This window comes from Ornithodoros turicata, chromosome 1 (genome assembly GCF_037126465.1).
Source record: "Ornithodoros turicata isolate Travis chromosome 1, ASM3712646v1, whole genome shotgun sequence".
Lineage (NCBI taxonomy): Eukaryota > Metazoa > Arthropoda > Arachnida > Ixodida > Argasidae > Ornithodoros > Ornithodoros turicata.
The window spans coordinates 143,854,780-143,869,738 of NC_088201.1; the positions used below are offsets into that span (position 1 = coordinate 143,854,780).

Here is a 14,959-nt window from a genome sequence, read left to right on the forward strand (position 1 = left end):
ACAGCTGTCCAGTACTGGCACGGCGACGTTTGAATTACAAACATATGCTATACGTGCAGCCAATGAGCTCCTGCTAATTTTTTCCCCTTATACACTTCTGGGTTTGCACTGGGCTTTCAGAGGTGTCTTAGGACACCCTGACGGGAGGCATCACGTGCCACGTGACCTTCTGACGCCATCCGCTCAAACGTTGCCTGCCTGCGTACTGCTTATGATGGCCCAACAAGGCCGAAACAGCTGTCCAGTACTGGCACGGCGACGTTTGAATTACAAACATGTGCTATACGTGCAGCCAATGAGCTCGTGCTAATTTTTTTCCCCTTATACACTTCACTGGCTTTGCACTGGGCTTTCAGAGGTGTCTTAGGACACCCTGACGGGAGGCATCACGTGCCACGTGACCTTCTGACGCCATCCGCTCAAACGTTGCCTGCCTGCGTACTGCTGATGATAGCTCAACAAGGCCGAAACAGCTGTCCAATACTGGCACGGCGACGTTTGAATTACAAACATATGCTATACGTGCAGCCAAAGAGCCCCTGCTATTTTTTTCCCTTATACATTTGACTGGCTTTGCACTGGGCTTTCAGAGGTGTCTTAGGACACCCTGACAGGAGGCATCACGTGCCACGTGACCTTCTGACGCCATCCGCTCAAACGTTGCCTGCCTGCGTACTGCTGATGATGGCCCAACAAGGCCAAAACAGCTGTCCAGTACTGGCACGGCGACGTTTGAATTACAAACGTATGCTATACGTGCAGCCAAAGAGCTCCTGCTAATTTTTTTCCCTTATACACTTGACTGGCTTTGCACTGGGCTTTCAGAGGTGTCTTAGGACACCCTGACGGGAGGCATCACGTGCCACCTGACCTTCTGACGTCATCCGCTCAAACGTTGCCTGCCTGCGTACTGCTGATGATGGCCCAACAAGGCCGAAACAGCTGTCCAGTACTGGCACGGCAACGTTTGAATTACAAACATATGCTATACGTGCAGCCAAAGAGCTCCTGCTATTTTTTTTCCCCTTATACACTTGACTGGCTTTGCACTGGGCTTTCAGAGGTGTCTTAGGACACCCTGACGGGAGGCATCACGTGCCACGTGACCTTCTGACGCCATCCGCTCAAACGTTGCCTGCCTGCGTACTGCTGACGATGGCCCAACAAGGCCGAAACAGCTGTCCAGTACTGGCACGGCGACGTTTGGATTACAAACATATGCTATACGTGCAGCCAAAGAGCTCCTGCTATTTTTTTCCCCTTATACACTTCTGGGTTTGCACTGGGCTTTCAGAGGTGTCTTAAGACACCCTGACGGGAGGCATCACGTGCCACGTGACCTTTTGACGCCATCCGCTCAAACGTTGCCTGCCTGCGTACTGCTGATGACGGCCCAACAAGGCCGAAACAGCTGTCCAGTACTGGCACGGCGACGTTTGAATTACAAACATATGCTATACGTGCAGCCAATGAGCTCCTGCTAATTTTTTCCCCTTATACACTTGACTGGCTTTGCACTGGGCTTTCAGAGGTGTCTTAGGACACCCTGACGGGAGGCATCACGTGCCACGTGACGTTCTGACGCCATCCGCTCAAACGTTGCCTGCCTGCGTACTGCTGAAGATAGCTCAACAAGGCCGAAACAGCTGTCCAATACTGGCACGGCGACGTTTGAATTACAAACATATGCTATACGTGCAGCCAAAGAGCTCCTGCTATTTTTTTTCATTATACACTTGACTGGCTTTGCACTGGGCTTTCAGAGGTGTCTTAGGACACCCTGACGGGAGCCATCACGTGCCATCTGACCTTCTGACGTCATCCGCTCAAACGTTGCCTGCCTGCGTACTGCTGATGATGGCCCAACAAGGCCGAAACAGCTGTCCAGTACTGGCACGGCGACGTTTGAATTACAAACATATGCTATACGTGCAGCCAAAGAGCTCCTGCTATTTTTTTCCCCTTATACACTTCTGGGTTTGCACTGGGCTTTCAGAGGTGTCTTAAGACACCCTGACGGGAGGCATCACGTGCCACGTGACCTTTTGACGCCATCCGCTCAAACGTTGCCTGCCTGCGTACTGCTGATGACGGCCCAACAAGGCCGAAACAGCTGTCCAGTACTGGCACGGCGACGTTTGAATTACAAACATATGCTATACGTGCAGCCAATGAGCTCCTGCTATTTTTTTTCCCTTATACACTTGACTGGCTTTGCACTGGGCTTTCAGAGGTGTCTTAGGACACCCTGACAGGAGGCATCACGTGCCACGTGACCTTCTGACGCCATGCGCTCAAACGTTGCCTGCCTGCGTACTGCTGATGATGGCCCAACAAGGCCGAAACAGCTGTCCAGTACTGGCACGGCGACGTTTGAATTACAAACATATGCTATACGTGCAGCCAAAGAGCTCCTGCTATTTTTTTTCATTATACACTTGACTGGCTTTGCACTGGGCTTTCAGAGGTGTCTTAGGACACCCTGACGGGAGCCATCACGTGCCATCTGACCTTCTGACGTCATCCGCTCAAACGTTGCCTGCCTGCGTACTGCTGATGATGGCCCAACAAGGCCGAAACAGCTGTCCAGTACTGGCACGGCGACGTTTGAATTACAAACATATGCTATACGTGCAGCCAAAGAGCTCCTGCTATTTTTTTTCCCTTATACACTTGACTGGCTTTGCACTGGGTTTTCAGAGGTGTCTTAGGACACCCTGACGGGAGGCATCACGTGCCACGTGACCTTCTGACGCCATCCGCTCAAACGTTGCCTGCCGGCGTACTGCTGACGATGGCCCAACAAGGCCGAAACAGCTGTCCAGTACTGGCACGGCGACGTTTGAATTACAAACATATGCTATACGTGCAGCCAAAGAGCTCCTGCTATTTTTTTCCCTTATACACTTGACTGGCTTTGCACTGGGCTTTCAGAGGTGTCTTAGGACAGCCTGACGGGAGGCATCACGTGCCACGTGACCTTCTGACGCCATCCGCTCAAACGTTGCCTGCCTGCGTACTGCTGACGATGGCCCAACAAGGCCGAAACAGCTGTCCAGTACTGGCACGGCGACGTGTGAATTACAAACATATGCTATACGTGCAGCCAAAGAACTCCTGCTATTTTTTCCCCTTATACACTTCTGGGTTTGCACTGGGCTTTCAGAGGTGTCTTAGGACACCCTGACGGGAGGCATCACGTGCCACGTGACCTTCTGACGCCATCCGCTCAAACGTTGCCTGCCTGCGTACTGCTGATGATGGCCCAACAAGGCCGAAACAGCTGTCCAGTACTGGCACGGCGACGTTTGAATTACAAACATATGCTATACGTGCAGCCAATGAGCTCCTGCTAATTTTTTTCCCCTTATACACTTGACTGGCTTTGCACTGGGCTTTCAGAGGTGTCTTAGGACACCCTGACGGGAGGCATCACGTGCCACGTGACCTTCTGACGCCATCCGCTCAAACGTTGCCTGCCTGCGTACTGCTGATGATAGCTCAACAAGGCCGAAACAGCTGTCCAATACTGGCACGGCGACGTTTGAATTACAAACATATGCTCTACGTGCAGCCAAAGAGCCCCTGCTATTTTTTTCCCTTATACACTTGACTGGCTTTGCACTGGGCTTTCAGAGGTGTCTTAGGACACCCTGACAGGAGGCATCACGTGCCACGTGACCTTCTGACGCCATCCGCTCAAACGTTGCCTGCCTGCGTACTGCTGATGATGGCCCAACAAGGCCGAAACAGCTGTCCAGTACTGGCACGGCGACGTTTGAATTACAAACGTATGCTATACGTGCAGCCAAAGAGCTCCTGCTAATTTTTTTCCCTTATACACTTGACTGGCTTTGCACTGGGCTTTCAGAGGTGTCTTAGGACACCCTGACGGGAGGCATGACGTGCAACGTGACCTTCTGACGTCATCCGCTCAAACGTTGCCTGCCTGCGTACTGCTGATGATGGCCCAACAAGGCCGAAACAGCTGTCCAGTACTGGCACGGCAACGTTTGAATTACAAACATATGCTATACGTGCAGCCAAAGAGCTCCTGTTATTTTTTTCCCCTTATACACTTGACTGGCTTTGCACTGGGCTTTCAGACGTGTCTTAGGACACACTGACGGGAGGCATCACGTGCCACGTGACCTTCTGACGCCATCCGCTCAAACGTTGCCTGCCTGCGTACTGCTGACGGTGGCCCAACAAGGCCGAAACAGCTGTCCAGTACTGGCACGGCGACGTTTGAATTACAAACATATGCTATACGTGCAGCCAAAGAGCTCCTGCTATTTTTTTCCCCTTATACACTTCTGGGTTTGCACTGGGCTTTCAGAGGTGTCTTAGGACACCCTGACGGGAGGCATCACGTGCCACGTGACCTTCTGACGCCATCCGCTCAAACGTTGCCTGCCTGCGTGCTGCTGATGATGGCCCAACAAGGCCGAAACAGCTGTCCAGTACTGGCACGGCGACATTTGAATTACAAACATATGCTATACGTGCAGCCAATGAGCTCCTGCTAATTTTTTTCCCCTTATACACTTGACTGGCTTTGCACTGGGCTTTCAGAGGTGTCTTAGGACACCCTGACGGGAGGCATCACGTGCCACGTGACGTTCTGACGCCATCCGCTCAAACGTTGCCTGCCTGCGTACTGCTGATGATAGCTCAACAAGGCCGAAACAGCTGTCCAATACTGGCACGGCGACGTTTGAATTACAAACATATGCTATACGTGCAGCCAAAGAGCCCCTGCTATTTTTTTCCCCTTATACACTTGACTGGCTTTGCACTGGGCTTTCAGAGGTGTCTTAGGACACCCTGACGGGAGGCATCACGTGCCACGTGACCTTCTGATGTCATCCGCTCAAACGTTGCCTGCCTGCGTACTGCTGATGATGGCCCAACAAGGCCGAAACAGCTGTCCAGTACTGGCACGGCGACGTTTGAATTACAAACATATGCTATAAGTGCAGCCAAAGAGCTCCTGCTAATTTCTTTCCCCTTATACACTTGACTGGCTTTGCACTGGGCTTTCAGAGGTGTCTTAGGACACCCTGACGGGAGGCATCACGTGCCACGTGACCTTCTGACGCCATCTGCTCAAACGTAGCCTGCCTGCGTACTGCTGATGATGGCCCAAAGAGGCCGAAACAGCTGTCCAGTACTGGCACGGCGACGTTTGAATTACAAACATATGCTATACGTGCAGCCAATGAGCTCCTGCTAATTTTTTTCCCCTTATACACTTGACTGGCTTTGCACTGGGCTTTCAGAGGTGCCTTAGGACACCCTGACGGGAGGCATCACGTGCCACGTGACCTTCTGACGCCATCCGCTCAAACGTTGCCTGCCTGCGTACTGCTGATGATGGCTCAACAAGGCCGAAACAGCTGTCCAGTACTGGCACGGCGACGTTTGAATTACAAACATATGCTATACGTGCAGCCAAAGAGCTCCTGCTATTTTTTTCCCTTATACACTTGACTGGCTTTGCACTGGGTTTTCAGAGGTGTCTTAGGCCACCCTGACGGGAGGCATCACGTGCCACGTGACCTTCTGACGCCATCCGCTCAAACGTTGCCTGCCTGCGTACTGCTGATGATGGCTCAACAAGGCCGAAACAGCTGTCCAGTACTGGCACGGCGACGTTTGAATTACAAACATATGCTATACGTGCAGCCTAAGAGCTCCTGCTATTTTTTTCCCTTATACACTTGACTGGCTTTGCACTGGGTTTTCAGAGGTGTCTTAGGCCACCCTGACGGGAGGCATCACGTGCCACGTGACCTTCTGACGCCATCCGCTCAAACGTTGCCTGTCTGCGTACTGCTGATGATGGCCCAACAAGGCCGAAACAGCTGTCCAGTACTGGCACGGCGACGTTTTTAATTACAAACATATGCTATACGTGCAGCCAAAGAGCTCCTGCTATTTTTTCCCCTTATACACTTGACTGGCTTTGCACTGGGCTTTCAGAGGTGTCTTAGGACACCCTGACGGGAGGCATCACGAGCCACGTGACCTTCTGACACCATCCGCTCAAACGTTGCCTGCCTGCGTACTGCTGATGATGGCTCAACAAGGCCGAAACAGCTGTCCAGTACTGGCACGGCGACATTTGAATTACAAACATATGCTATACGTGCAGCCAATGAGCTCCTGCTAATTTTTTTCCCCTTATACACTTGACTGGCTTTGCACTGGGCTTTCAGAGGTGCCTTAGGACACCCTGACGGGAGGCATCACGTGCCACGTGACCTTCTGACGCCATCCGCTCAAACGTTGCCTGCCTGCGTACTGCTGATGATGGCTCAACAAGGCCGAAACAGCTGTCCAGTACTGGCACGGCGACGTTTGAATTACAAACATATGCTATACGTGCAGCCAAAGAGCTCCTGCTATTTTTTTCCCTTATACACTTGACTGGCTTTGCACTGGGTTTTCAGAGGTGTCTTAGGCCACCCTGACGGGAGGCATCACGTGCCACGTGACCTTCTGACGCCATCCGCTCAAACGTTGCCTGTCTGCGTACTGCTGATGATGGCCCAACAAGGCCGAAACAGCTGTCCAGTACTGGCACGGCGACGTTTTTAATTACAAACATATGCTATACGTGCAGCCAAAGAGCTCCTGCTATTTTTTCCCCTTATACACTTGACTGGCTTTGCACTGGGCTTTCAGAGGTGTCTTAGGACACCCTGACGGGAGGCATCACGTGCCACGTGACCTTCTGACACCATCCGCTCAAACGTTGCCTGCCTGCGTACTGCTGATGATGGCTCAACAAGGCCGAAACAGCTGTCCAATACTGGCACGACGACGTTTGAATTACAAACATATGCTATACGTGCAGCAAAAGAGCTCCTGCTATTTTTTTTCCCCTTATACACTTGACTGGCTTTGCACTGGGCTTTCAGAGGTGTCTTAGGACACCCTGACGGGAGGCATCACGTGCCACGTGACCTTCTGACGCCATCCGCTCAAACGTTGCCTGCCTGCGTACTGCTCATGATGGCCCGACAAGGCCGAAACAGCTGTCCAGTACTGGCACGGCGACGTTTGAATTACAAACATATGCTATACGTGCAGCCAAAGAGCTCCTGCTAATTTTTCCCCTTATACACTTGACTGGCTTTGCACTGGGCTTTCAGAGGTGTCTTAGGACACCCTGACGGGAGGCATCACGTGCTACGTGACCTTCTGACGCCATCCGCTCAAACGTTGCCTGCCTGCGTACTGCTCATGATGGCCCGACAAGGCCGAAACAGCTGTCCAGTACTGGCACGGCGACGTTTGAATTACAAACATATGCTATACGTCCAGCCAAAGAGCTCCTGCTAATTTTTTCCCCTTATACACTTGACTGGCTTTGCACTGGGCTTTCAGAGGTGTCTTAGGACACCCTGACGGGAGGCATCACGTGCCACGTGACCTTCTGACACCATCCGCTGAAACGTTGCCTGCCTGCGTACTGCTGATGATGGCTCAACAAGGCCGAAACAGCTGTCCAGTACTGGCACGGCGACGTTTGAATTACAAACATATGCTATACGTGCAGCAAAAGAGCTCCTGCTATTTTTTTCCCCGTATACACTTGACTGGCTTTGCACTGGGCTTTCAGAGGTGTCTTAGGACACCCTGACGGCAGGCATCACGTGCCACGTGACCTTCTGACGCCATCCGCTCAAACGTTGCCTGCCTGCGTACTGCTCATGATGGCCCAACAAGGCCGAAACAGCTGTCCAGTACTGGCACGGCGACGTTTGAATTACAAACATATGCTATACGTGCAGCCAAAGAGCTCCTGCTATTTTTTCCCCTTATACACTTCTGGGTTTGCATTGGGCTTTCAGAGGTGTCTTAGGACACCCTGACGGGAGGCATCACGTGCCACGTGACCTTCTGACGCCATCCGCTCAAACGTTGCCTGCCTGCGTACTGCTGATGATGGCCCAACAAGGCCGAAACAGCTGTCCAGTACTGGCACGGCGACATTTGAATTACAAACATATGCTATACGTGCAGCCAATGAGCTCCTGCTAATTTTTTCCCCTTATACACTTGACTGGCTTTGCACTGGGCTTTCAGAGGTGTCTTAGGACACCCTGACGGGAGGCATCACGTGCCACGTGACGTTCTGACGCCATCCGCTCAAACGTTGCCTGCCTGCGTACTGCTGATGATGGCTCAACAAGGCCGAAACAGCTGTCCAGTACTGGCACGGCGACGTTTGAATTACAAACATATGCTATACGTGCAGCAAAAGAGCTCCTGCTATTTTTTTTCCCCGTATACACTTGACTGGCTTTGCACTGGGCTTTCAGAGGTGTCTTAGGACACCCTGACGGCAGGCATCACGTGCCACGTGACCTTCTGACGCCATCCGCTCAAACGTTGCCTGCCTGCGTACTGCTCATGATGGCCCAACAAGGCCGAAACAGCTGTCCAGTACTGGCACGGCGACGTTTGAATTACAAACATATGCTATACGTGCAGCCAAAGAGCTCCTGCTATTTTTTCCCCTTATACACTTCTGGGTTTGCATTGGGCTTTCAGAGGTGTCTTAGGACACCCTGACGGGAGGCATCACGTGCCACGTGACCTTCTGACGCCATCCGCTCAAACGTTGCCTGCCTGCGTACTGCTGATGATGGCCCAACAAGGCCGAAACAGCTGTCCAGTACTGGCACGGCGACATTTGAATTACAAACATATGCTATACGTGCAGCCAATGAGCTCCTGCTAATTTTTTTCCCCTTATACACTTGACTGGCTTTGCACTGGGCTTTCAGAGGTGTCTTAGGACACCCTGACGGGAGGCATCACGTGCCACGTGACGTTCTGACGCCATCCGCTCAAACGTTGCCTGCCTGCGTACTGCTGATGATAGCTCAACAAGGCCGAAACAGCTGTCCAATACTGGCACGGCGACGTTTGAATTACAAACATATGCTATACGTGCAGCCAAAGAGCCCCTGCTATTTTTTTTCCCTTATACACTTGACTGGCTTTGCACTGGGCTTTCAGAGGTATCTTAGGACACCCTGACAGGAGGCATCACGTGCCACGTGACCTTCTGACGCCATCCGCTCAAACGTTGCCTGCCTGCGTACTGCTGATGATGGCCCAACAAGGCCGAAACAGCTCTCCAGTACTGGCACGGCGACGTTTGAATTACAAACGTATGCTATACGTGCAGCCAAAGAGCTCCTGCTAATTTTTTTCCCTTATACACTTGACTGGCTTTGCACTGGGCTTTCAGAGGTGTCTTAGGACACCTTGACGGGAGGCATCACGTGCCACGTGACCTTCTGATGTCATCCGCTCAAACGTTGCCTGCCTGCGTACTGCTGATGATGGCCCAACAAGGCCGAAACAGCTGTCCAGTACTGGCACGGCGACGTTTGAATTACAAACATATGCTATAAGTGCAGCCAAAGAGCTCCTGCTAATTTCTTTCCCCTTATACACTTGACTGGCTTTGGACTGGGCTTTCAGAGGTGTCTTAGGACACCCTGACGGGAGGCATCACGTGCCACGTGACCTTCTGACGCCATCCGCTCAAACGTTGCCTGCCTGCGTACTGCTGATGATGGCCCAACAAGGCCGAAACAGCTGTCCAGTACTGGCACGGCGACATTTGAATTACAAACATATGCTATACGTGCAGCCAATGAGCTCCTGCTAATTTTTTTCCCCTTATACACTTGACTGGCTTTGCACTGGGCTTTCAGAGGTGTCTTAGGACACCCTGACGGGAGGCATCACGTGCCACGTGACGTTCTGACGCCATCCGCTCAAACGTTGCCTGCCTGCGTACTGCTGATGATGGCTCAACAAGGCCGAAACAGCTGTCCAGTACTGGCACGGCGACGTTTGAATTACAAACATATGCTATACGTGCAGCAAAAGAGCTCCTGCTATTTTTTTCCCCGTATACACTTGACTGGCTTTGCACTGGGCTTTCAGAGGTGTCTTAGGACACCCTGACGGCAGGCATCACGTGCCACGTGACCTTCTGACGCCATCCGCTCAAACGTTGCCTGCCTGCGTACTGCTCATGATGGCCCAACAAGGCCGAAACAGCTGTCCAGTACTGGCACGGCGACGTTTGAATTACAAACATATGCTATACGTGCAGCCAAAGAGCTCCTGCTATTTTTTCCCCTTATACACTTCTGGGTTTGCATTGGGCTTTCAGAGGTGTCTTAGGACACCCTGACGGGAGGCATCACGTGCCACGTGACCTTCTGACGCCATCCGCTCAAACGTTGCCTGCCTGCGTACTGCTGATGATGGCCCAACAAGGCCGAAACAGCTGTCCAGTACTGGCACGGCGACATTTGAATTACAAACATATGCTATACGTGCAGCCAATGAGCTCCTGCTAATTTTTTTCCCCTTATACACTTGACTGGCTTTGCACTGGGCTTTCAGAGGTGTCTTAGGACACCCTGACGGGAGGCATCACGTGCCACGTGACGTTCTGACGCCATCCGCTCAAACGTTGCCTGCCTGCGTACTGCTGATGATAGCTCAACAAGGCCGAAACAGCTGTCCAATACTGGCACGGCGACGTTTGAATTACAAACATATGCTATACGTGCAGCCAAAGAGCCCCTGCTATTTTTTTTCCCTTATACACTTGACTGGCTTTGCACTGGGCTTTCAGAGGTATCTTAGGACACCCTGACAGGAGGCATCACGTGCCACGTGACCTTCTGACGCCATCCGCTCAAACGTTGCCTGCCTGCGTACTGCTGATGATGGCCCAACAAGGCCGAAACAGCTGTCCAGTACTGGCACGGCGACGTTTGAATTACAAACGTATGCTATACGTGCAGCCAAAGAGCTCCTGCTAATTTTTTTCCCTTATACACTTGACTGGCTTTGCACTGGGCTTTCAGAGGTGTCTTAGGACACCTTGACGGGAGGCATCACGTGCCACGTGACCTTCTGATGTCATCCGCTCAAACGTTGCCTGCCTGCGTACTGCTGATGATGGCCCAACAAGGCCGAAACAGCTGTCCAGTACTGGCACGGCGACGTTTGAATTACAAACATATGCTATAAGTGCAGCCAAGAGCTCCTGCTAATTTCTTTCCCCTTATACACTTGACTGGCTTTGGACTGGGCTTTCAGAGGTGTCTTAGGACACCCTGACGGGAGGCATCACGTGCCACGTGACCTTCTGACGCCATCCGCTCAAACGTAGCCTGCCTGCGTACTGCTGATGATGGCCCAAAGAGGCCGAAACAGCTGTCCAGTACTGGCACGGCGACGTTTGAATTACAAACATATGCTATACGTGCAGCCAATGAGCTCCTGCTAATTTTTTTCCCCTTATACACTTGACTGGCTTTGCACTGGGCTTTCAGAGGTGCCTTAGGACACCCTGACGGGAGGCATCACGTGCCACGTGACCTTCTGACGCCATCCGCTCAAACGTTGCCTGCCTGCGTACTGCTGATGATGGCTCAACAAGGCCGAAACAGCTGTCCAGTACTGGCACGGCGACGTTTGAATTACAAACATATGCTATACGTGCAGCCAAAGAGCTCCTGCTATTTTTTTCCCTTATACACTTGACTGGCTTTGCACTGGGTTTTCAGAGGTGTCTTAGGCCACCCTGACGGGAGGCATCACGTGCCACGTGACCTTCTGACGCCATCCGCTCAAACGTTGCCTGTCTGCGTACTGCTGATGATGGCCCAACAAGGCCGAAACAGCTGTCCAGTACTGGCACGGCGACGTTTTTAATTACAACCCTATCGAAAAAAACACCAGAATCATTCTAGTGTTTTTAGTGGCTGTGATTTGGGACATTTCTAGTGTTTTCTTCCCTGATGTTAACACCAGAATTTCCTGGTGTTCTTAGTGTTTTTTCTGTGATGTCGCACACCAGGATTTCTGGTGTTTTCTGGTGTCTGCCTTCCTGGTGTTCCACACCAGGAATTCCGGTGCCTGCACTTTCTGGTGTTTTAAAATTTTGTGGCCTGGGTGATTATGCTGCAGTGTCTCATGTTTGTGATTGAGATAGTTGTTTCAATGCCACTGACACATGGTGACTAGAAACACACTTTTTATTTTATTTTGTTCAGAAGTTTTCTGCTCACCTCCTGAGCTGGCACATTTTTTCAGACAAGTACCGCCTTATTGACTTTGACCTCTTCTTAACATCTTCATTGCCAGCACCATTCATCCTCGCGTAGTAGTCGAACATACCTGAAAGAAAGAAAGGTACACGATATGTAATTTACTTCCTCAAAGGTGACGGGTAAGCATCAAGCGCGGGATGCCATACCGGACTGTGCTTATCACTATTCACCACAAAAAACGAAAAATGTGGCTGCGTCCCATAAGAGGTATTTGCAATAAAGGGGCAAGTCATATGCGACAAAAGCAGTCCAATGCAGTGCGAAAGACAAAAATCAATAACGTGATTGCCGATTGCTTATAAAACCTTTTACACAGCAAATGCAAAGGCATGTAGATTTTTGTGTGCTCAAAACTACTAATCAATGACATAAAGCCACCAACTTCTTTAGCAAGAATATATAAACTAGCACGTGGATCTGGACACATTTGTATGATATATCCACTGGTACAGTGCTGGACAAAAGTTTACAGAACGCGCGAGTGGCTTTTTTTCTCTGGGCAGGGACACCCTAGCGGCGAGTCCACCCATTCAGAGGGATGGAAGAGTGCGCTTGTGGCGACCCACCGTGGTAGTAGTGGTAACTTTGCTTTTGAGTGTAACGAACGCCAAAATGGTTTCGTTTTCGATCTACTGCACTGAGCGCGAGTGGCTATCACGGGTAGGAAGTCTCCCCGCTATCGGAGAGATAACAGTGCGCTAAGATGAATTGAGGTGACAACGGGCTCGCAGTGCCTAGCTTTTTTCTTTTTTTTTATGAGACAAAAACAGAAGAAAAGAGCGTATACCCTTGAACACACACACACAAAAAAAGAGGCAGGGGGAGACGATACTGTCTCAGTACTTTGTCGGCCCCCTTTCGCAGCAATAACTGGGGCCATACGCACAGGAAGGGAAGCGTATAGCCGACGGACAAGGTCCACGTCTTCACGTAGCAAGGACCACTCTGCTTCTATAAATTCCCAGAGTGCGTCCTTGATCCTTGTAGGCGTCTGTCTCTTGCTCATCCTATCCTTCAGGCTGCCCCAGACGTTTTCGATGATGTTTAAGTCCGGGCTCTGCGCAGGCCATGTCAGCTGCATTACGCTGAGGCATAAAAAAAGAAAAAAGCTAGGCACTGCAGCCCGTTGTCACCTCAATTCATCTTAGCGCCCTGTTATCTCTCCGATAGCGGAGGGACTTCCACTCGCGCTCGGTGCAGCAGACCGAAAATGAAGCCATTTTGACGTTCGTTACACTCAAAAGCAAAGTTACCACTACTACCACGGTGGGTCGCCACAAGCACACTCTTTCATCCCTCTGAACGCCTGGACTCGCCCACTTCCGCTCGCCGCTAGGGTGTCTCTGCCCAGAGAAAATACGCCGCTCGCGCGTTCCATAAACTTTTGTCCAGCACTGTACACAGCATGCAAAGACAGAGGACAAAGAGGGAAAGCATAGGGCACAAGTGCTGACCAGCAATGTGGACTGACTTAACCACAATGGCCTACCCTGTCTTTCCTCCTTAGGAAGAAAATTGGTTCCACTGCACATGAAATACAGGCAACCACTTTCATATTGTATCATATCAAGCGGGCAGCCTACGGGGGAACTCAACCTCTTTTTTTATAAAGACTGATAGAAGGTTGGCTTTCGCACACCTCTTTGAACTTGTTTAACTTATCGATCTGGAAGGTCGCAATTACTTCACTAGTAAGTTGCTTTGTAGCCTTTCTTATGACAGTTGTGTTCCCAAATTCAGGTACGCAGCCACACGTTACAATGGACAGCTAAATACCCCGAGGTTGTTCCTGTAAGTGTGTCATGGTGGCAAGCGTTGAGCCCCTTTCCTGTCTAGGGATAAAGTAGATCTTGTGGCATGGTTGTCTGAAATCTCTAGCCTTTGGCAGAATGCTGCATAATTCGCTGCATCATGCTTGAAGGAATTGCACCAATACTGGCTATGAGGAGAGCACGTGCTCAGTAGCCACCCAGAAAGACAGATAATCGTCCGATACACTGACGTCTTCTACTAGTAACCATAATGTGCATACAACACATCAACATCAACGTAGTAGGATTATGTACTCACAGTGAATGGCTTTCAGCTTCTGAGGTGTCAGGGGGCTCTGTGCTGTCTTGCCTTCTGCAGTGTGCCTGTTGGACAGCTTTCCAGTCACGCTGCGGCGTGCTAATTGCTCGGTCGACCAAATGGCCACAGCACTGTCCTTTACAAAGAGCGAGTCCTTTGACGAAGACATAAGTTTCTCCCAGACAGTCTTGTCCAGCCAAATGTTGTGGCCTGCATGGACCTGGATGAGCAGATACAGTATTTATGTATCTGAAGAACCCGGAGCTTGAAACAAGAGGCCAAACAACACAGGCAAAAAAACAGCATATGAACCATCATCATTAGTTATAGTCAAAACATCAAACCAAAAGCTCACCAGCCCATTTTCCTCTGCTCCAACTGAAAGTGCTAGTGTGCCAGTACGAGAAGCCCCTGCTTGCTGTGTGTGATCTACTGCCGATGGGGTGCTGTCCTTGCTTGACAGTAGGGTCGACGGTGTGGGCGGGGTCGACGGTGTGGGCGGGGTCGACAATGGGGGCAGGGGCGACAATGGGGGCGGGGGCGACAATGGGGGCGGGGGCGACAATGGGGGCGGGGTTGTAACGGCACGGTTGCCATTGTCAACGTTCTCCAACAAGTCACACAAGGTCCCAGGTGTCCCATCCGGAGTGGTTACTGGTGTTGCAGTCATCACAGTGTAAGTCTTCCAGGATGAGGATTGACTGGAAGTACCTAGAATATAG

General features: G+C 51.1%; 1 long non-coding RNA gene across 1 annotated transcript; it reads right to left on the reverse strand.

Moving 5' to 3' along the window:
• Positions 1-12,196: 12,196 nt before the first annotated feature.
• Positions 12,197-14,692, reverse strand: LOC135370368 (uncharacterized). The gene is made up of 3 exons (XR_010415312.1): positions 14,593-14,692; positions 14,238-14,457; positions 12,197-12,234 (listed from the first exon to the last, which is right to left on the reverse strand). It is a non-coding gene; the product is annotated as an uncharacterized LOC135370368 (long non-coding RNA).
• Between the last annotated feature and the right edge of the window lie 267 nt (positions 14,693-14,959).